At 29.9% G+C, this 24,322-nt stretch overlaps 2 long non-coding RNA genes across 2 annotated transcripts; both read right to left on the bottom strand.

Moving 5' to 3' along the window:
• Positions 1-12,138: 12,138 nt before the first annotated feature.
• LOC141670368 (uncharacterized) lies at positions 12,139-17,153 on the bottom strand. Its single transcript, XR_012554517.1, has 7 exons — positions 16,872-17,153; positions 15,547-15,613; positions 14,954-15,045; positions 14,686-14,822; positions 14,058-14,610; positions 13,381-13,447; positions 12,139-12,566 (listed from the first exon to the last, which is right to left on the bottom strand). It is a non-coding gene; the product is annotated as an uncharacterized LOC141670368 (long non-coding RNA).
• Positions 17,154-21,573: 4,420 nt separating this feature from the next.
• LOC141671292 (uncharacterized) lies at positions 21,574-23,518 on the bottom strand. Its single transcript, XR_012555031.1, has 3 exons — positions 23,374-23,518; positions 22,273-22,339; positions 21,574-21,796 (listed from the first exon to the last, which is right to left on the bottom strand). It is a non-coding gene; the product is annotated as an uncharacterized LOC141671292 (long non-coding RNA).
• Between the last annotated feature and the right edge of the window lie 804 nt (positions 23,519-24,322).

The raw sequence follows: 24,322 nt of genomic DNA, 5'->3' as shown, positions 1-24,322 counted from the left end.
CTAATTTAGGTTGGGCAGTAGTCTCATAGAAGTTCCCCATTTTAATACATTATATCTATCTATTCCTATTATATTAAAAACGAAATATTAAAAGTTTTGGTAAAATACCTGATTTTTTGGTACACGCCTGAATTACCCTTATTTTACAGAAGAAACATTAAAATTTTTGGTACAGTACTTGTTTATTCGCTGAATTTACTGAATTACCCTTATTTTACTTAAAAGTTTTATTAGACTTAGTAATCGAATTATAATAGGATAAGAAATAAAAATCGTTTTCAACTATAACACGTTACCTTTTTTATTTTCTCTCAATTAAAACAACTTCTCTAAATATCACAGACAAGTTTATTTAATAAAATAGAATAATAATATTATAACCACTAATAACTAATAAATTACCTTTTTCAGCTACTTAATTGTTTATTTTATTTAATCATTGTTTTACTTAAAGACTTAATTAAACTCCAACAATCTCATCTCATTGTTTAAGACAATACAAAAACCTTCTGTTCTTAAATAAATGCAAAAGTCAAAACCATATGCACCTCTAACCATAAGCTGTCGTGGATATTTATTTTTTGGTACACGCTGAATTTACTGAATCACCCTTATTTTACTTAAAAGTTTTATTAGACTTAGTAATCCAATTATAAAATGATAAGAAATAAAAATCGTTTTCAACTATAATACATTACTTTTTTACTTTCTCTCAATTAAAACAACTTCTCTAAATATCACACACAAGTTTATTTAATAAAATAGAATAATAACATTATAACCACTAATAACTAATAAATAACCTTTTTCAGCTACATAATTGTTTATTTTATTTAATTATTGTTTTACTTAAAGACTTTATTAAGCTCTAACAATCTCATCTCATCATTTAAGACAATACAAAAAACCTCTGTTCTTAAATAAATGCAAAAGTCAAAACCATCTGCACCCCTAACCATTAGCTATCGCGGATATATTTTGTACGAGTCCATCGTAAAAAATATTTATTTATATATAATTTTTACTATTAATGTAAAGACAAATATACTTAAAGTAAGCATTATCTTACAATTCAATTATAAACAAAATAAACTTTACGGTCGAATAATTAATCAATCGATATAATTATTTTAAATACTAAATATTACAGTCCTTTCTTCAATTACATAATTGCCCTTTCTTAAAAAAATTAATATTTTACTTAATTGCCCTTATTTAATATCTAACCAATTACTCCCTCCGTCCCTCCCAATTGTTATCGTTTCTAGGAGGGTGAAAAAGTATATTTCTTTAACTTTTTTTAAAAATTTTATTTTCCTGAATAAAATTTTAAACATTCTATTTTTATTCAGAAAAAGAAAATATTTAGAAAAAGTTATAAAACTATACATTTTATCCATCTTAAAATGCGTGTTGAACACTCTCCCAGAAACGGTAACAATTGGGAGGGACGGAGGGAGTACCTTTTTTATAAGTAAACACAATGCCTTTTTTATTTTCACCAATTAAAACAACCATTTCTCTACAAATATTTTAGACAATTCTTTTTAATCTATACATTTTTTAAGTAAAACACGTTGTCTTTTTATTTTCTCAAAATAAAACAAATCTTTCTCTAAAAATATTATGGACAATTATTTTTAATATATGCTGATTATTTATCTATCTTCTATACTATCTATACTATTATATGAAGATAAAATATTAAAAGTTTGATAGCCGGTCGGTCGGTACTTGCTGAAATTACTTAATTATCCTTACTTTATTATTTTTATTAAACTAACTAATTATTCTTCTTTAAGTATTTAATATTAATTCAAAAACCAACGCGGGACCCATGATCCTTAACAAGAAACCTTCCGACAAAACAGTACATATCCTTATGGCTTATACGCAGTCGAATCTAATTAGCACCCTTGAACTGTTCCTCCTAACAAACTCCTATCGCAAACTAAAGTTTTTTAGCTAAAATAAACAATTTCATTCTCTTTTGAATCCATCAAAAGATACGCGACATATGTCAAAATAATAACTTAATTACAAATAACATAAAATATAGACATATATTTCAAGTTTAATTATATTAAGAAAAAATAAAAATCTTATCATTTAATTTAATTAGAAACAAAATAATAACATAAATATAATTATAAATAAATATGTATAATGAATTCGAGACAAAACAAAATAATACATAATATTCACCCGAGCCCAAAAAAATAATACTATTGAACCGACTAAAATATTATTCAAATCAAAAGATGATTCGTTGGCAAGTACAATGGCCTGGGATAAAAGAAAATAATACACACTATTCATTCAGTTTTATAAAATTATACCGTTCATCCGGGCTAAAAAAACAAATAAAAAAACTAAACATAATTAATTTGCTTTGTTACATGGGTTAAACAAATTAATATTCAAACTGAACTAAGATAATATATTACTCATCCTCACTAAAACAAAATAATATTGAACCTGCATTAAAAAGATTTTTAAACAAACTAAATATATATACTTGGATTTGGTTGAACTAATGGGCTTATGTAACTATAGGTTCTATTTCTATCATTTTCATACTATTTTTTTCCATCTGCACTATTAAAATTCGTCACTTTGTGGAGTAGTGTCAGCAGAAAATAAAACATTATATACTATTCAACAAGGCTAAAAAAGTTTAATACTATTATTCCAAGAAAAAAAATTAAAATAAAAAATATTTAGACCAATTAAAATAAAATAATATATATTTTTCTAAATAAATAAATAATATAATTTTAAAGGGGCTAAAATAATTATATCATATATTTGAGCTTAAACAAATTAAATTAAAGCTGAAAATAATTAGTTGAATTTAGTCGGTATAATCTGTCTTAGACTATAACAAAATAATGTGTACAATTGATCTGGGTCAAAAGAAGACAAAAATCAAACTAAGGGTAATTTGTACTACAATCAATATTAAAATTTATCTTTTAAATAAAATATTGTTATCATCTCTATGCACAGCTATAAATTTCAATAAAACTATATATCACAGCCAATAATATTATTTTTTATAAGATATGTCTTATTTCAAGGATATCACTTACATATACGTGTATGTGTATGTTTAATTATTATCAAATAATATTATTAAATATCTTAAATGACAAGTTTCATATTTTAAAATTTCAAATATAAATAAATTCAAAAAATATATTAAAAATAATCTATGTATCACACACGTTCTTATAAACTACAAGATTAGAGAAAATAATTACACATGGTCACATGCACTTATATATAGGCCTTAGTTGATAGATTGCATATGTCTCGACTCTCATTATACGTTTTGAAACTGATCCTAAACTGAAAGTATCGGAGAATATATACCATATCAACATTAGCACTAACATGCTTATATCAAGCTAAATCACTAATAAAAAATCACTTCAATCTCCGATTATAATCCGTTGTCGTTTTATAGCGTAAATTATAATCATTGAAATTTTTAAATCAAATATATATTCAGATATAATAGTAATCATATAAATTAGTAAAATATTTAAATCTTATCAACAATCTAAGTATTTGTAAATTAAAATATCACAATTGAAATGCATGACCTATTTAATTGGGCCGAATATATATTTTCAGCATCTAATTATTGTGTCAGTGTATAAACTTATTTATTTTAAAATCTAATTATTATAAATAGTTATTAGAATATAATGAAAGATATCTAGTTATACTTATTCAGATATACTTACTTTTTTAACATATATAATTAATAAAATATCAAAATACAAATAATAAAATGACAATTATTTAAAACAACCGTGTATCGCACAAGTTTTAAGCTAGTTCTATTTAATACATAAACTAGCATAAAAGCATGCTTAAATTATATTTTATTATATAACATTTTCTGTTTTTAATTTTTAAATTTAAATTCAAATATTTTTTAAGTATCTTCGAATTTTATTTATTTAATTAACGTAATAGCTCGTGCGGGACACTGGCCGTTTTCTACCAATACCAGAATTCCGCGTACAAAGTTTTAAAATTTTGTGACGATAGTGAGAATTCTGAAATTTTATAATATTAAAAAATTCAGAATTTTGGGATAATGAGAAACTGAAATTTGAATAACTTCGACCACATTTGAAGCAAAAACAATCGTGTTTATCCAATTGAAATTTTGTAATTTAGATAGATAGTAATAATTGTGAGGTTTTTCTATGACTTTTTCATTTATTTTAGAAAAATGGTCAAATTTTAATATTTCTTTTAAAATCAAATAGATTATTATGTTATGTTCAAAATAAACCTAAATATGTTGGTCGAAATTAAAATTGAATAAATTTATACATTATGTGTACATCTAACACGATCCCAATTATCCCATAATTGTTGACTTATTTAATTTTTTGTTGTCAATTTGGTCAAATTTCTAAAATATAGCAGTTTATTTTCTCAAAATTATATTATGTAAATGTCTAACAATATTATTTTTATTGAATAAATACGCATTATAAACTTTATTTTTTTATTTTTCGTATTAGTGTGAACTTGATTATTTGACATTGTTAATTGATTCTTATATATAATATCGTAGATTTTAACAAGTCGATTACTTGGAAATATATTATATTATCTACCAAATACATGTCATGTCTTAAATTATTTATATTTTTCGTATAATGGTTATCTTTATATGTTAGATATTGATCAAAATTATTATCTAAATTGTAACTTTATTTATTTAGAAATATATAGCTAACTAAATTAATATATATGAACGGAAAAATATGACTAAAAAAGTAATTTCGTGAATTGCAATAGGAAGCTGAAATTTTAATGTCATAGTGGTATTGTAGTGTTAGAACTAATGGATAGATTTTGGTTCAATTCCGCCCGCTATTATATATAGAAAGATTTAAATTTTATGTATATATTAGACTTTTATATACTATATTAAATAGGGAAAGATAGTGACTTGTGTATTAACCTACAAAAATCTCAATAATAAATAAATCAAAATTTCTTTAAACTTCTAAGTAAGAATAAGTGGGAAAAATCAACAAGTATTGTACCAAAGTTTCAATGTTTAGTGCATTTTTGGTGAAAATGAGAATTAATTATAATAATTATAATATCATTATTCTATTTTGTTAAATAAATATGCCCATGTTAATAGAAAAGAAAGGAAGGGTTTGGTTAAAAAATGTAGTTAGAAAGATAATGTGTTTTAATTGTAAAAAGAAATTTGTTTTGTTATTCCTTTATATTTCTCAGAGATTGTCTACAAGCTAACTTGCTAATAAAATATAGTTATGTATCTTATTTTTACAATTTTCTTTTTTTAAAAAAAAATTGAATGTTTATATTTTTCTTCTAAAATAATAAATGTGAAAAAATACAAAACTGTAATTTATACCCAACTTAAAATATGTGTCAAACATTCTCTTAAAAATATAAAAAAATAATTGGAAGGGACGGAAAGAGTAAAAATTATATATTATTACTCTATTTTGTTAAATATACTTTCCTTGATATTTAGAGTAGGTGTTTTACTTGGGAGAAATAAAAAAGACATTTTTAGTCGGAAAAAATTGATTTTTTTTCTAATTATAATTTTATTAGTAAGACGAATAAAACTTTTAAGTAAAATGGAGGTAAGCTCCCGCTTCCTCATCTACGCTCATCAAGCCAGCTTTGCTCTTTGGGAGGTGAAACAGCGGTTGAGGCGGACATTTCGAAATGACAGTATCGAAGATTCGGTAAAATTAATGTGAACCAAAAAAGAAGTCTCGTTCAATGTTTAGTGCGTCTTAGTTGAAAATGGTAATTAGCTATAATAGTTATTATATAATAATTTATTTTTTTGAATAAATATGTCCACGTTATTTTTGGAAAAGAAAGGAGTGTTTGGTTAAAATAGGTAGTTTGAAAAGGTAATGTGATTTAGCTGTAAAAAGTAATTCGTTAATTATTATTAATTATATTATTATTCTATTTTATTAAATAGACTTTCCAGTTATATTCGGAGGACGTGTTTTAGTTAGAAGAAATAAATAGATAAAAATAGGGTAAGTCCAAAATCGAAAAATACCGATTATTGTTTAATGCGGGACCAAAGAATTAATCAATAGACTACCCATGGATTTGGAAGGCCTCCTGATCTATATTTTTAGGGATTCACAATAACTAGGAGAATTAAAAAGTTAATCTAGGGTTTTGTGAGTTTGCATTTCAAAAAATTATTAGAGTTTAAAGTTTCTTTATTTATAGTACCGAGTATATTTTTAAAGAGGCTAAAGATGCCAAAAAAGATTTGATGCCAAGTTTCACAACGACGTCGTTTAAGGGCAAAGGGCAACCCGCTCTAAGTTAAATCAAAGCCACTACTCTGGACTTTTGGGCATATTTTTTAATATATCCATTTCTTCACTAAATAAGAGATTTGTATAAAATAATTTATGACGAAAACCACTAAACCAAAAACTAACTAGACTTAAAAAGATAAAAGAACATTGAAACTTTAATTTTTTAAAATGTGAAAGAAGAATTACCTCCAAAAGCAAGTTTTTTCAAGGGCAACTCATCTTTTCTAGAGCAATTTCTTCATTATTTGTTTGCTGTAACAAATTCATACAGAAAAGGTTAATCAAGATGAAGACCTCAAAAATATTGGATCTAAACTTTTTAAGAAGGAAATTCTTACAAAACATAATTAAATTTTATGCCATAGTTAAACTTTCTCGATCAATTGTGCTTGATCCATGTTTTAGCACGAAAGGTAAATCAAAATTGATATGAATCATGAAATTCCAGTTCAATCCTATTCAAGTAGAGTTCGAAAATAATATCATTATACATACTCAGCGTAAGTAGTTCTTATTAGGATTTTTGGTCAGTATACTACCAAAAACATCCTATCTCGGTTGATTATTTAAGTTAGCATATCATCCGTTGGATTACAAATTTCTTATAATAACTATATGTTATAGCCAGAATTTGGTACGGAAGATATCCGGGTCAAATCCGGGTGGACATAATTCAATTTGGGCGAACGCCAAGAAAACGGGTTTTCGCGGACAGCCAAGGGCGGACAGCCAAGGGCGGACGGCCAAGGGCGGACGACCAAGGATGGACGGCCAAGAAAGATCGGTCAAGAAAATGAGTTTTCGTGGCTGGGTTGGCACGAGGCCAAGCACTTAGACGGGTTGGCACGAGGCAAAGCCCTTAGACGGGTTGGCGCAAGCCAAATCCCTCAGACAGGTTGGCGCAAGTCAAAGCCCTTGGACAGGTTGGCGCGAGCCAAAGCCCTTGAAAAAGTTAGGGCAAGCCCTTACCTTTGGACAAGTTAGGGCGCGCCCTCTTAATAAGAGAAATCAAAGGATTGATGACCAGAGCGACGCCAAGAGAAACACTTGGGCGCGCCCTCACTCTCAGTTTGGCACAGAACTTGACTTGAACATGCTGCTTGATAGACTGCTAGGACACTTGGGGAAGAACAATCAATGAACGCTTGGACAGTAGAGAAGGCGCGCCCTCCCCTCAGGGAAGGAGGCGCACCCTCATGATGTAAAGGACCTTCAATGTGTTCTGAAAAGAGCGTAGGGCGTGCCCTATGTGGGAAATGGTTTTGGACAGGTTCCAGACATGGCTGCTTGGACGGATTCCGTGGAAGGCTCAAGGAAGATGGAGTTTATTATTACTAACCTATTTGATGCAGGTACTCTATTGAAGAACTCCTTCCTGTAGCATATCTACAGAAAAGGCGGTGTCCGTGGTCAGAGACCTCCAGGGGTATGCCTGGACTGAAGGCCTCCTCCTGTAGTCAATGGGTATCCTCATTGGGGATGTGGGATGAAATCTGGTGTGTGTTTTGGGAGCTCTGTCTCTGTAGTCAACGGGTTTCCTCGTTGGGAGACTTTGGAGTATCCTGCACTTTGCACCCAAAAGCTTGGGATCACTTGTCCTGCAATCTGGTAGGGGCTCCTTATCGGGGGACAAGGATGCGTCCAATATTTGGGGTGAACTACGGCTATACCTGCGTCCGCGGACTAGAGAAACAGCTGGTAGCGGAGGTTTATCCTTGGCCAGGGAGATGCCTTATCCGTGAAGTCTCGAAGCCGCAGACGAGCCTTGGGCTTTTGTGGTTGGGCCTCATCGACGGACATTCCTAAAGTTAGTGAAAGACAGTTTCCAGTGGGTTTCCTATTGGGCCTCAGGATAAGAAATCTAAGCCTATTAGGTTTCTTGTTCCCCAAGAACTACGTGGGCTTGATTCCCTACAAATAGGGATACCTAGCAAATTGCAAGGGGTCAGAAGCAAGAGCCTAAGAAGCCACCACTAACCCTAAGCAATCTCAGCCCCCAATAATCACCACCACCAAACACTGTTCATCTTTTCCGACGAATACTGTTCATCGAATCCATCGATTACTGTTCACGTTTCCAACAAAGAACCACCGTCACAGATCTTGTTTCCGGCTACGAACCTCAAATTTTGTTGTTACCAAATTGTTCCATCAACACTATATACGTATTTGTATTATAGTACCTCTAAAACTAATTAGAAAGAATCGTAAAATAACCATAAAGAATATGATAAGAAGGATCAGTAATACAATCATAGAGAATATGATTATAGTATTCTAATATGAAAAATGATATAAAATATAAAAAGACATTCAAATAAATATACATCGCATGTGTTATATGCCAGTATTAATAAAATATGTTCAAAACCTAAACTCAACTGAAACTCAAACTTAAAATAAAATTAATAAATATATTATTTAAAAGTTACATATATGGTTTGGATCAAGATTGGATTCCCCTTAATTATCACAAAGATAAATTTAAACATAAAATTTTATTTTATTTTAAAAAAAGCATAAATTTGGTTTTGATTCAGTCTCATTTATTTAAAATTTAGTATGAACTTTGGCAAAAAAAAATTATTTTGGAAAACTATTTAAAAATTGACCAAGTTGCATGCATAATAAAAAAATTAAACAAATCAAACAAAGTGGAAAGAAAAATCAACAAATAAGGAATAAATAGCAAACAACCAAGTACAATAAGATATTTTTGGTGGTAGTGTTATAAGTGGTTAAAGAGTTAAAAGTGTAGGTGAATCAAGATCTAAATTTATGAAAAATGTGTGACATAAGAATTCTAGAGAGAGAAATAGAGAGGAGAAATAAAGATAGTATAAACCACGGAGATTTTGATTTGAGCTAGGAAACAAGTATATATAGAAATTAAGAGCAGATAATGAAATAGTGATATGAAAAAAAATATAGCAAGATATGTGGCAGTCGGGAATGAAAGATTATGACATTATTAAACCGACATTGTTAAACCAAGTGGTTTTTCAATATAGTGATAGGTGTCCTAGTTCCTTTTAGTAAAATACTGAATATACACATATAAACGTGACAAAAGGGATAAATTTCTCGTCAAAATTTATACATGTATATATCTATATATGAATTAGTGATTGATAATGATCGAACAAGCAATATGTTCATAAAATATTAGATATTAAATCTTATCACAAAATAACTTTTAGATTTCTTTCTTCAGCAAAGAAGCAAAGAAAGAGTAGGAATAGTTTGGTCATAGGTATCATATAAAGAAAGGTCTTCTGTTTATTAAAGAAAAGAACAGCAAGCAAGATAAAGATAGCAGATGGCCCATGGCCCTATATGTAAAACCTTGCCGGGGGAGAGTCTTTTTCGAATGAGAATAAAGAAAGTTTTTAGGCAATGCAAGAAATGAACTTGCCCTTATCCACCAATGGAGAAGAGCTGATTGCTGGCGATGACTTGGTAAAGGGATAGCCTTTTAACACTATCAAGCACACACAAAGTAGTGAAATTTTTTGCTATCATTAGGCTTGATTGATTATATGCTTCAAGACTTCAACCACAGTCACACTACTATATATATACTACTAGGATTGTAGCTTGCTTCACTTAAGGTTGTACAATAAGAAAATCATCCTTGTTTTAGAAAATATGCTAAATTTAGACGTATCCTATAAGTATTTATAATTTTTAGATTAAAAGGAAAAGTAATTTATTTTCTTAAGTTATTAATTTTAGAATATTGTGTATCATCTATTGATAAAATCAAAAAATATTAGTTTAGTACTTAAAATACATGCCTTATATTGAATTCATGAGGAGATTTGTTCTTACATTTTCTTATCACTTAATACAATATTTTCTTGAAACATTATTTTCTAAATTACATAATTTTAAGAACATAAAAGTTTCTTCCATTGTATATACAGGACAACAAGACTACTCCAGATTTTCTACGAACTAGACAAGTTGATAGAATATCGTGTTTATCAATATTCGGCAAAATGAAAGCACCGAATTAGATTAGGAGCACTTTCGGCGATTAATCTCTTCATTGACATTAATAGCCATGGTCGAGACCTCCTCTATGATTGACAACTTTGTACACACGTATTATATCAAGAAATAAACAACGTTGAATCCCAATACTCCAAATCTTTTCATAAATCCTATGGACATAAGTGACAAAAGCGTAGATTCACAACAAACTTTTCATCAAGAATATTTGAAAAAAATAGAATAAACAATAGTAAAAATAAATAATACTCTTACAACACCATAAATGGTCTTCAACAACATCCAAAAATAGTGCTGACACAAAAAATATTAATATGGCCTAAAATTGAAAGAATGATGTATAGCAACATCATAACCGAATCCGCTTGCCACCCCCACTACCACCGCCACCGCCACCGCCCATCTCTTTTCAAAGCTCAGTCGCAAAGTTCCGGTTTATCTGCTCAACTCTGTTTCAAAGATCCACGGTTTGTTCTCTCTTTTCAAAGCTCTAATAAAAAGTACACCCTGGTTATAATTGGTTGAAATGGGGTTTACAAACCGTAATTTTGTAGGGTTCTTTAATATTTGTTTACAAAGCCTGATTTTTGGGGATTTTTAGAGTTGGTTCATGGACCCTAAATTTTTAGAGGGGTTTTTAGAATTTGTTTACAAACCCATATTCTAGGGCTTCTAATTTGTTAAATTTTGGGTATTTAATTTATATAAATCGGATTAACAGGAAGCTTTGGTGTTTTTTGCTTTCTTTACTGTTAACAGGAAGTTAAAGAATTAGGGTTGTTCACGAACCGAGTCGAGCCGAGTTTTGATCGACCCGAGCTTTAGTTTTTTGTTTCTAACGAGCCGAGCCGAGCCAAACTTTCTTAACAAACAGAAAACTGTGTTCGAGCTCGAGCTCGTTAACGAACGAGCCAAACACGAGCTTTTATCGAACAAAATCGAGCAGAGTCGAACCGAGCCGAACACGAGCTTTCTCCATGAAAACGAGCCGAGCCGAGCTGAAGTAAAAAATTCTGGTCAAAAGCGCTGGTTGACTATTAAAATAACAAACCAAATATTTTTATTTATTTCTAATCTTCCAGAGACCTGATCAAGTAGAACGCCGATACTTTATGGATATATGAAGCTGCATTATAATAGAGAATTATGGTAAGAACCTGACAGCTGTATCTATAAATTTTACAAACTTCCCTTGTCACGAAAATTCGGACTATTCATTCATTGGAGTCATCTCCCACAAAATCACTGAAAAAATCACGCCAGAACAGGTAAACTAGAATCGGAAAGCAATAAGAACTAAAATGCTAACACCTTGAAGATTCTATAGAGAAAGTCTGGTCTCCCTCAACTCAAGCAGAGGTTCCAGAAGGTCACTCAGATCGAAAATCTTATAGCCGTTACTTTTATGTGAATGGAGGTTTATAACTTATAGTAGTTAAAGAATTTTAGCACGACTTTAAATTTAGGTTGGAATTATTATCTATGTTTGACTTGGAACTTTCAAGTTGGAAGTTCTGTATCGAAATATTTATGTTGTAAGTTGATTTGCATTTGGTTTATGTATTGTTGAGATGAATATTAATTAATATTTTGATTTTTATTAAGAAATAAACTATTATAAAATTACCACAAAAAATATTGCCTTAGCTCGTAAAAATGTTGCTAAAACTTTAACCGTGAGAACTAGTCCGTGTTGCTGTTACATGATTCGGTGTTGGTAAAAATAAAAAATGTTAATCAAATGGTGTTACTATAGAGGGAAAAGATGTTACAATAAGATTTAAGACAACACCCCACCTTTGTTGCTATTTACTACATATTGTTGCCACAGAGTTAAAGCAACACCACAGCTGGTGTAAAAAATGCTGCTATAGCATTGTAAGGCAACATATTAGAGATGTTGACATAATTTTCTAAAATGTGTTGGTATAACATTAAAGGCCACATGAATATTTTCTACACCCTCAAAGTTGATCAACGCCTTATGGGTACATTTTTAAGCATGATGTTGCTGAAGACCATTTATGGTGTAGTGCCTTCAAGACTTTCAATTAGTTGAGTTGTGTGTTGTTGGCATGACACCTTCTCCAGGGACTTTCAGAGCCATCTCCACCCGAGCTACCACCCATTTCTCTTTCTCTGGTATCATCCATGAATATGTATCATCCATGAATATGTATCCTTGAAACAAATCAAGAGCAAGTAAAATATGTTGTCGTAGTAGTAATGTAATACATATGGTGTTTAGACTAGCAAATATAATTGTCTGAATGAATTTTTGACAATTCCTTTTTATAAATTTATTAAGACCCCACAATATATCTATAAAAGAATACTTTTCTTTATAAAATCATAAAAATCTACTACTGAATGAGAAATTAATTTGAGCATTAAACGACTCGGTTTTTATTGTAAGGGTGAAAAGTTTTAAAATACCATGATTTTTCCTTAAACATGCAATGGAAGTTAGAATTTACTAAAAGTGTTTAGAATTTCTTTGAAGAGTTTTTCACGTAAGTCCAAAATCAAAAAATACCAAGTATTGTTTAATTTCGGACCGGAGAATTAATCAATAGACTACCATGGATTTGGAAGGCCGCTTGCTCTAAAAATTGGGATTAACAACAGCTACGAGGATTAAAAAGTTTATCGAGCGCTCTGTAAATTTGCCTTTGGAAAAATTATTAGAGTTTAAAGTTTCTTTGTTTATGGTAACTAGTATATTTTTAAAGAGACAAAAGATGCTGAAAAAGATTTGAAGCCAAGTTTCACAAAGACGGAAAATCGTAACCCGCTCCAAGTAAAATCAAAGCCACTACCCTGAACTTCTGAGCATCTTTTTTTTAAAAAAAAATTATCCAATTATCTTCACTAAACAAGAAAACATGTATAATATAATTTATGACGGAAACCGTTAAACAAAAAACTAACTAGACTTAAAAATATAAAGAACACATTGGACATTTAACCTTTTTAAATGTAAAAGAAGAATTACCTCCAAAAGCAAGCTTTTTCAAGGGCAACTCGATCTTTTCTGGAGCAATTTCTTCATTGTTTGTTTGCTGTAATAAATTCATAAATAAATGGTTAATCAAGTTGAAGTCCTCAAAAATATTGGATACGAGTTTTTTCGATAAGGGAGAAGAGTGTTGGCGAGGACTTGTTTGCACTTATGACGCTTGATTGATTCTATACTTCAATACTTCAACCACAGACTTCAACCACAATCACACTACTATATATATACTAGGATTGTAGCTTGCTACTTGATGTTGTATATTAAAAATATTCAATCCTTGTATGTAGAAAATATACTAAATTCAGACCTATCCCACAAGTATTTATAATTTTTAGATTTAAAGGAAAAGTAATTTATTTTCTGTAGTTATTAATTTTAGAATATTGTGTATCATTTATTGGTAAAATAAAAACCTTAGTTCGGTACTTAAGATATATGCCTTGTATTGAATTTATCTTAAGGAGATACGTTCTTACGTTTTATTATTAGTGAATACAATATTTTCTCGAAACGTTATTTTATAAATTACATAATTTTTAAAACATAAAAGTTATTTCCATAGTATATACATGACAGCAAAACTAATATCCCCACATATGAATCAACTAGAACAGGAATATGATTAGAAAGAAACTTTGTATCAGATATCTTACCAGAAATCAGTTTATTTTGCATGAAGAAATTGAAAACCTCTATAGAAGCAAATGGGACCGAAATAGTAGTTTCTGCACTGAGAACCATGTTGTTGGGATGGCCAGGATCAGTGCACTTTCGAAGAGTTGCTCATACTTCCGCATAGTTCATCTGGGATATCATCATTTGCTGACCATTAACTATGTTGATGCTAGAACAGAAAGTCTTAACCATTCTTTGGGAAAGCTTCATCAAACCTCTTTTGCCATGAGGGCATGTAATTACTGGATATCAGGTGCAAAATTATTATCCACATACATTTGGCACAATGAGCACCACTAAATAGTAGTAATAGATAAGGAAAAACTAAAATAAGGAGCATGTAGATGCCTTACCTCCTCCCAGATCAGACATATTACTGGAATTCATCAAACAGGTAAGCCTTTCACATGTTCTTTGAAGTGTAGCAAGCTTGCTTGTGGCGCCAAATGCTAAACCACGACCAACATGTTTCATATAAAGATTATGAATCGGTCTTATATCTTCTATTTCCGTGTGTTCCATCCAAGTAATCTATAATCATGAAAGACGACCGGGTCAGAAAACACAAAAAAAACAAATGGTTGTGATATAAAGACTTAGCAAGACCTTCGAGTGGCCATTGAGCATGTCCTGAATTAAGCACCCAGAAGGTAGATGACGAACTGGACTCTGAGAATTATAAAAAGGTCCTTGGGGAAGGTCATAGGAAACGTCAACTATAGCCCATGCATTTGTGCAATTTGCTGAGAAAAATGAAGAAAATAGAATTCATGGGCTGGCACTAAAAGGGACAACACCTTCAACTCTTCATACATCTGCAACAATAATAAATTCATTTTCAAGATGTTTCTACCATGAAATGAATATATGTTACCATTTGTAACAAGCCATTCCCAATCCAGCTGATATAACTTCAACTGTTGTTGCCCTTGAAATAATATTGGGAAAAGACTCCATCCACTTGTTCTGCAAAGTAAGAATATATTCACCACCCCACGTCAAAATATTGTACAACATTTTAGTGTTTAAGTGTTAACCAAATTTAATAATAGAAAGAATAGGAAAACTAACCGCATCCATAAATATATCAACTAAATTCAAACAACTATTGATGATCACAATCTAACTATATTCACATCGTTCTAGTTCAATTATTAGAGTTTGAAGTTTCTTTATTTATGGTAACCAATATATTTTTAAAGAGGCTAAAGATGCCGGAAAAGATTTGACGCCAAGTTTCACAAAGATGTCGTTAAAGTGCAAAGCGCAACCCGCTCTAATTAAAATCAAAACCACTACCTTGGACTTCCGGGGATTTTTTTTAATTTATCCAAACATCTTCACTAAACAAGAGAACATGTATTAAATGATTTATGACTAAAACCACTAAACCTAAAACTAACTAGACTTGAAAAGATAATAAAAACATTGAAACTTTAACTTTTTAAAATGTGAAACAAGAATTACCTCAAAAAGCAAGCTTTTTCAAGGGCAACTCGATCTTTTCTGGAGCAATTTCTTCATTGTTTCTTTGCTGTAACAAATTCATAAAGAAAAGGTTAACCAAGTTGAAGACCTCAAAAATATTGGATACGAGCTTTTTGAGAAGGAAATTCAAACAAAACATAGTTAAAATTTTATGTCATAGTTAATTTTTCTCGATCAATTGTGCTAATCCAAATTAGTAAAAAACAATTGTGCTTGCTCCAAGTTTTAGCATGAAAGGTAAATCAAAAATTGATATGAATCATAAAATCCCAGTTCAATCCTATTCATAATAGAGTTCAAAAATAATATCCTTATACATACCAAGTGTAAGTAGTTCTTATTAGGATTTTTTGTCACTATATTACCAAAAACATCATCTACCCATTGATTAAAGTTAGCATATCATCCGTTAAATTACAAATTGCTTATAATAAATTGCTCGTCAAACTTTATATATGTATGTATGAATGATAGAGAGATAGATAATGATCGAACAAGAAATATGCACATAAAATCTTAGATATTAAATCTTATCACAAATATTTTTTAGCTTTCTTTCTTTAGCAAAGAAAAAGTATGAATTGCTCGGTCACAAGTACCATACAAAGAAAGGACTTCTCTTCATTGAAGAAAAGAACAAGACGCGAGATATAGAAAGCAGATGGCCCTATATGTAAAACCTTGCCGCCGAAGAGTCTTTCTCAAATGAGAATAAAGTAAGTTTTTGGGCAATACTAGAAAGGAACTGGCCCTTCTCCACCAAGGCAGAAGAGCTGATTGTTGGCGATGACTTGGTGAAGGGATAGCCTTTTAATACTATCAAGCACACACAAACTAGTGAAATAGCATTTCAACACTATCAAGCACACACAAACTAGTGAAATTTTTTACAGTAACTACACTTGATTGATTATATGCTTCAAGACTTCAACCACGGTCACACTACTATATATATATCAATCTTGGTATCAAAGCATATTACAATTTAATGCTGAATCGAATTAAACCCTGTCCCAGCACCATTAAAGAAAGCACCATCATGACCGTCAATGCAATCAATAAAAACTTTATCATGACTTATTTTCTTCCAGGTATTTAGTATTCAGACTATAAACATCAAAATATAGCAAATTTTATATAGTATTTTTCAACAAGCGATAACTATATATTGCAGGCTCGTGACGATCTTCTAAAAAAATGATAGACACACAATATATCATGCAATGATTCATACCAGCAGAGATAGTAGGCATGTAAATATAGCATAATTTTGATACAAACATTCAATGGAAGATAGATTTTACCAGTAGTTTTATGAGAATTTCTCCTGAGAGTTCTTCAGGTAAGTCAAAAATCGAAACGTATTGATTACTGTTTAACGTCATCTTCCTGTGCTTTCTCGGTGGAGAAATGAGAGGGTTTGGATAGATTTCATTCATGGATTTGTAAAGCCGCCGCCTGCTCTAAAAATTGGTTTGTAAATTTGTCGAGGGTTTTGTGAGTTTGCCTTTGGGCTTCTGGTTAATTTACAATTTAAATTAGGTACTGGCCAGAGCGTCTGATTTAGGTGTCTAATTTAGGTTGGACTAGGGATGGCAATGGGGTAGGGTATTGCAGAATCAATATCCAAACACAAAAATTTTATTTATATTCGTACCCGACCCGAACTCGAAAAGTACTCAAAAATTAATATCCGAATCCGATCCATTGAATTTCGGTTCGGATTCGCGTATCCGAAACCCGAAATTTTTTTGAACTGGATATTCATATCCCAACCCGAATCCGAAATCTGAAAATTTGTATAATTATTGATATTACAAGTGCTTAGGATCGAACACGCGACTTGTAGAGAAAGAATTTTAACATGTCAACTTCAACCACTACACCACATCATTAGTTGTGTTATTATATGTATAGCTAATATTTAAAAAATCAACTCAATTAATACCCAATTTTTTAAATTTATTACTAAAAGATATTTTGTTAACCTTATAAACCTTATTACCCGATTAAATGATTGAATAATTATCTTTTATTAAACTTTATAATTAGTTAATTTTTAACATAAATATAAAAATATATGTTCTAAAATTATATAATAATATGTATAATGTATATATATATATATTATAATGTGTAATATATAAAATTTTAATATAGTATACATAAATATATATATATATAATAATTCGGGGTTTTTTCGGATTTCGGGTTCGGATCGGGTTCAGATAGATTTTCGGATTTCGGATCGGGTTCGGATCGGTATACCTAATATCAAAATTCAAATCCAAAAATGTTCGGGTTTAAAAATTAAATCCATATCCAAATCCAAAAAATCGGGTTCGGTAAATCCAAAATTTCGGGTTTCGGATTGGGTATCCGTCGGATCGGATTATTTTGTCATCCCTAGATTGGACAGGAGTTAGTAGAAATTCCTCATTTTAATACATTATATTCTATTTACTACATAAATAATTTAGGGAGTATATTGAATTAGGATTTTAATGCATTATTATATATAATTTATGGATCTTAATGGATTATATCTGATTTTGATTTTACACGAATTTGAGATTAAATGTCGTAGAGTTGATGAAGAGTCTTTAGGATTTAAAGACAATCCTTCGAAATCTCATCAATTATGGTGGGATTTCAAAAACCATAAAATACATTGAACAATCCCACAAAATCCATCATTTTATGAAGTTCAAAAAAATTCTTCAGCATGTGAATACCACTAGATTTTAGCATGTGAATACTACTACATTTTAATGAATTTTATATAATCTCAGTTGAATACTGTCAGTTTTTTTAGCATAATTTAAAATCTTAATTAAATACCATCAGATTGTATAGTATATCCAAGTTGAATATCATAGAATTCTGATATATTTTTTAATCCCATTTGAATACACCTAGATTTGAATAAAAAAATCTTTTAAAATCCTAGTTCAATGCACCCCCGTTGGTCTCAGAGAAATTCCCCACTTTAAGATATTCTTTCTATTTAATACATAAACTAGCATAAAAGCCGGCTTAAATTATATTTTTATTATATAATATATTCTGTTTTTAATTTTTAAATTTAAATTCAAATATTTTTTAAATATTTTAGAATTTTATTTATAACTTAAATTTTATTTAATATAATAAATAGTGAAAGACAGTGACTTGTGTATTAACCTATAAAAATCTCAATAATAAAAAAAATTAAAATTTCTTTAAACTTTTAAGTAAGAGTAAGTAGGCAGAATCAACATGTAAGTATTGTACCAAAGTTTCAATGTTTAGTGTATTTTAGTTGAAAATGGTAATTAATTTAATTATAATAATTATAATATCATTATTTTATTTTTTTAAATAAATATGCCCATGTTAATAGAATAAAAAGGAAGGGTTTGGTTAAAAAAAAGTTGAAAAGGTAATGTGTTTTAATTGTAAAAAGTAATTTGTTTGTTATACCTTTACATTTCTTAGAGATTGTCTAAAAAGCATTTTAACTTGCTAATATAATATATTTATGTAACTTATTTTTATAATTTATATTTTGAATAAAAATTGAATATTTTATTTTTCTTCTAAAAAATAAATGTAAAAATACAAAACTATACTTTATATCCAACTTAAAATGCGTGTCAAACATTCTCTCTGTAAACAATTGAAAGGGATATAAGCAGTATAAATTATACAATCAGACTTTACGTGATATTTGGAGTAGGTGTTTTTGTTGGGAGAAATAAAAAAGACATGTTTTAGCTGAAAACAAATTGATTTCCTTTTCTATTATAATTTTATTAGTAAGGTAATAAAATATTTAAGTAAAGCATGGATAATTCAATAAAATTAACGTATACCAAAAAAAAGTATCGTACCAAAATTTCAATTATTGTCTAGTACATATTTTTTTAACATAGGTAAGCGCAGTCGCTACCTTTCGGGTGCGCACTGGGTTTACCCTACGCGTTCACGCAATAACTTTCAAACCACGTGAACCAGGTAAACCGCGTTTAAGCGATAAGTTCTATATCAGTAGCCATAATCATAAATTTTTCAACCGTGAGATTATAAGAACCTATGATCAAGCGTATAGTTATCCCCTCTTTAACCAACTGAGTCGACCCTTGCGAGCCTTTATTTTATATATTCATTATATCGATAATTGACATGAAATTCAAATCTTAAATGTAAGTTATGTTGATTTTTTTCTGAAAAGTTATATTTTCTTAGTCTACCTATATTATTCCAGATAGTTTTTATACAAGTAGAGAGTTTTTATACAATATATGTATAGTTTAGTTATTAGTGTAGTTAGTAATTATTTGTATAATAATACGTAGTTAACCGATCACATAATTTTACATTATTTTAGTCCAATCAAAGAGTATTCTAGACCAATCACATTATTAAAACCTTTCATTATCCTATCATACTTGTAATATTCCGTAATTTTTAGAATTATAATAATAATAGGATAATTGAAAAAAAAATATTATAATTGGATAATGATTAGAATTTAAAATTTAAATTAGACCAATGGGCGTAAAATTTGGATCAATTCTAATTTGTATAACTTGTAGGTTAAGATATAGGGTTTTGTATCGTTAAGATATTGGGTTTTGTATCGTTATAAATACACCATAGTCGTCGAGTTCCTCATTTTTTTATTAAAAATCTGTAGGGCTCTTTTACATAAAAATCAGCAGTCTTGTAAAATTCGTAAGCCAGAATTTATTGATTCTGGACTTTTTGGAAAGATTTTTTCGTTCTTTACAACTTTCGTAAATCGTTTTTCTAAGAAATCATCGTTTAAAGGGTCAAAAAGGGTAAAATCAAATCTGGTTAGAATTTGAGGTAATTAGTTTTCGATCGATTAGTATTTTCAAGATTATATGTTATGCGTTTATATCTGATTATCAAAACATGGGCTAATTGATGATATTTTTCAAAGTATTATGTGTTATAGTATATGTGTGGTGTCTCGACGGTAATTTTGGATCTTTGATTCGTGTCATGATTCATGAAAATATCGAAAAAAAACTTAGCACAGTAGTTATCGGATTGTAGTGATTGTTTTCTGAAAATAAGATATGGTCAGAATTTCAGGCTCGATTATTTTTGGGCTCGACACGATAAAAAAAATTCGAACTCGAATTTGATATGCATACACTCGACTTGACTCGAATTACACCCCTAGTCTTTCCCAAAACGTTCTTTAATATTTAACCTTTTAAAAATTACCCGTTAATTACAATGGCCAGCAGTTGTATTTAAAAAATACGACCAAATGTTATTGCATTCAGTTTTAAATCAGCTGAAAAAATTACAGCATTTTTTCCGGATTTTTAACAAAAAATTCAAAAAACCCAGGAATTTTGCCGCTTTTTCTTAAAGTTGTTTATGAAAGAAATTGGTCGTGTTTATTGCTAAAAATGAATTTTTTGGCAAGCTTTTTCCTGCTTTTTTCCTCTACAACCGAAAACAACCGATTTATTTTGAAGGTCGTACTAAATACAACCGCTTTAATATGATCGCGGTTAAATACAACACTATCTCACTCTGTTTGAGTTTGACTAGGCAGAAAATAAAAGGTTGACTAGGGTAACTCTAAATTCGACCGAGTTTAATTATTTTTAATCGTGATCATATTCTTCTGTTCATTTTTTACCTTAATTTCTGGAATTAAGTGGAAATTATCAGTTTTTCTGAATTTAGAACTGAAACAAAAATGTCACATAAAATATCAAACAACAAATTCATTTAAAACAGTTGGGTTCAATTTTGATCACATTTAATCATTTTTCAGGTGCATATATCAGGAATAATTCTTACAAACGGATTATAACAATATGGTTTGAGAGCTTAGGCTTAAGTATTGCTGACCTTATTAATTTTCCAACATTCAGCAATCATGCTCATTGAAGACATGATACAAATTGCAGAATGAAATTTAATCAAATGGTCAAATGTCATTCATATCTTTTCCCTACGAGTACTTATGGATCAAAAACCATATATTATACTCCCTTCGTACTTTTTTATTGTCCTGCATGTTTTATTAGATGAATATGAATATGTATTATAGTTCTATTCATAACTTTTTTTAAAGATGTTTCTACCATGAAATGAATATATGTTACCATTTGTAACAAGCCATTCCCAATCCAGCTGATATAACTTCAACTGTTGTTGCCCTTGAAATAATATTGGGAAAAGACTCCATCCACTTGTTCTGCAAAGTAAGAATATATTCACCACCCCACGTCAAAATATTGTACAACATTTTAGTGTTTAAGTGTTAACAAAATTTAATAATAGAAAGAATAGGAAAACTAACCGCATCAATAAATATATCAACTAAATTCAAACAACTATTGATGATCACAATCTATCTTCACATCGTTCTAGTTCAATTATTAATGGTAACCAATATATTTTTAAAGAGGCTAAAGATGCCGGAAAAGATTTGACGCCAAGTTTCACAAAGACGTCGTTAAAGTGCAAAGCGCAACCCGCTCTAATTAAAATCAAAACCACTACCTTGGACTTCCGGGGATTTTTTTTAATTAATCCAAACATCTTCACTAAACAAGAGAACATGTATTAAATGATTTATGACTAAAACCACTAAACCTAAAACTAACTAGACTTGAAAAGATAATAAAAACATTGAAACTTTAACTTTTTAAAATGTGAAACAAGAATTACCTCCAAAAGCAAGCTTTTTCAAGGGCAACTCGATCTTTTCTGGAGCAATTTCTTCATTGTTTCTTTGCTGTAACAAATTCATAAAGAAAAGGTTAATCAAGTTGAAGACCTCAAAAATATTGGATACGAGCTTTTTGAGAAGGAAATTCAAACAAAACATAGTTAAAATTTTATGCCATAGTTAATTTTTCTCGATCAATTGTGCTAATCCAAATTAGTAAAACACAATTGTGCTTGATCCAAGTTTTAGCACGAAGGATAAATCAAAAATTGATATGAATCATGAAATCCCAGTTCAATCCTATTCATAATAGAGTTCGAAAATAATATCCGTATACATAATAAGAAAGAGTAGGAATAGCTCGGTCACAGGTACCATACAAAGAAAGGTCTTCTCTTCATTGAAGAAAAGAACAAGCAAGATATAGAAAGCAGATGGCCCTATATGTAAAACCTTGCCGCCGAAGAGTCTTTCTCAAATGTGAATAAAGAAAGTTTTTGGGCAATACTAGAAAGGAACTGACACTTATCCACCAAGGGAGAAGAGCTGATTGTTGGCGATAACTTGGTGAAGGGATAGCCTTTTAATACTATCAAGCACACACAAACTAGTGAAATAGCCTTTCAACACTATCAAGCACACAGAAACTAGTGAAATTTTTTCAGTCACTACGACTTGATTGATTATATGCTTCAAGACTTCACAGTCACACTACTATATATATATCAATCTTGGTATCAAAGCATATTACAATTTAATGGTGAATCGAATTAAACCCTATCCCAGCACCATTAAAGAAAGCACCATCATGACCGTCAATGCAATCAATAAAAACTTTATCATGACTTCTTTTCTTCCAGGTATTTAGTATTCAGACTATAAACATAAAAAATATAGCAAATTTTATATAGCAAGAGGTGAATCAGGTAGAGTAGTGTATTTTTCAACAAGCGATAGCTATATATTGCAGGCTCGTGACGATCTTCTAAAAAAATGATAGACACACAATATATCATGCAATGATGCATACCAGCAGAGATAGTAGGCATGTAAATATAGCAAAATTTTGATTCAAACATTCAATGGAAGATAGATTTTACCAGTAGTTTTATGAGAATTTCTCCTGAGAGTTCTTCAGGTAAGTCAAAAATCGAAACGTATTGATTATTGTTTAACGTCATCTTCCTGTGCTTTCTCGGTGGAGAAATGAGAGGGTTTGGATAGATTTCATCCATGGATTTGTAAAGCCGCCGCCTGCTCTAAAATTGGTTTGTAAATTTGTCGAGGGTTTTATGAGTTTGCCTTTGGGCTTCTGGTTAATTTACGATAAATTAGGTATGGGCCAGAGAGTCTGATTCACGTGTCTAATTTAGGTTGGGCAGTAGTATCATATAAATTCCCCATTTTAATACATTATATCTAAAGGCGAAATATTAAAAGTTTTGGTACAATACCTGATTTTTTGGTACACGCCTGAATTACCCTTATTTACAGAAGAAACATTAAAAATTTTGGTACACTACTTGTTTATTCGTACACGCTGAATTTACTGAATTACCCTTATTTTACTTAAAAGTTTTATTAGACTTAGTAATCGAATTATAATAAGATAAGAAATAAAAATCGTTTTGAACTATAACACGTTACCTTTTTTATTTTCTCTCAATTAAAACAACTTCTTTAAATATCACAGACAAGTTTATTTAATAAAATACAATAATAATACTATAACCACTAATAACTAATAAATTACCTTTTCCAGCTACTTAATTGTTTATTTTATTTAATCATTGTTTTACTTAAAGACTTAATTAAGTTCCAACAATCTCATCTCATCGTTTAAGATAATACAAAAACCCTCTATTCATAAATACAAAAGTCAAAACCATCTGCACCTCTAACCATTAGCTGTCGTGGATATATTTTTTTGATACACGCTGAATTTACTGAATTACCCTTATTTTACTTAAAAGTTTTATTAGACTTAGTAATCGAATTATAATAAGATAAGAAATAAAAATCGTTTTGAACTATAACACGTTACCTTTT

This window comes from Apium graveolens, chromosome 7 (assembly GCF_009905375.1).
Source record: "Apium graveolens cultivar Ventura chromosome 7, ASM990537v1, whole genome shotgun sequence".
NCBI classification, from domain to species: domain Eukaryota; kingdom Viridiplantae; phylum Streptophyta; class Magnoliopsida; order Apiales; family Apiaceae; genus Apium; species Apium graveolens.
The sequence above is the reverse complement of the archived record's forward strand: the minus strand, read 5'-3'. Positions and strand labels throughout refer to the sequence as shown.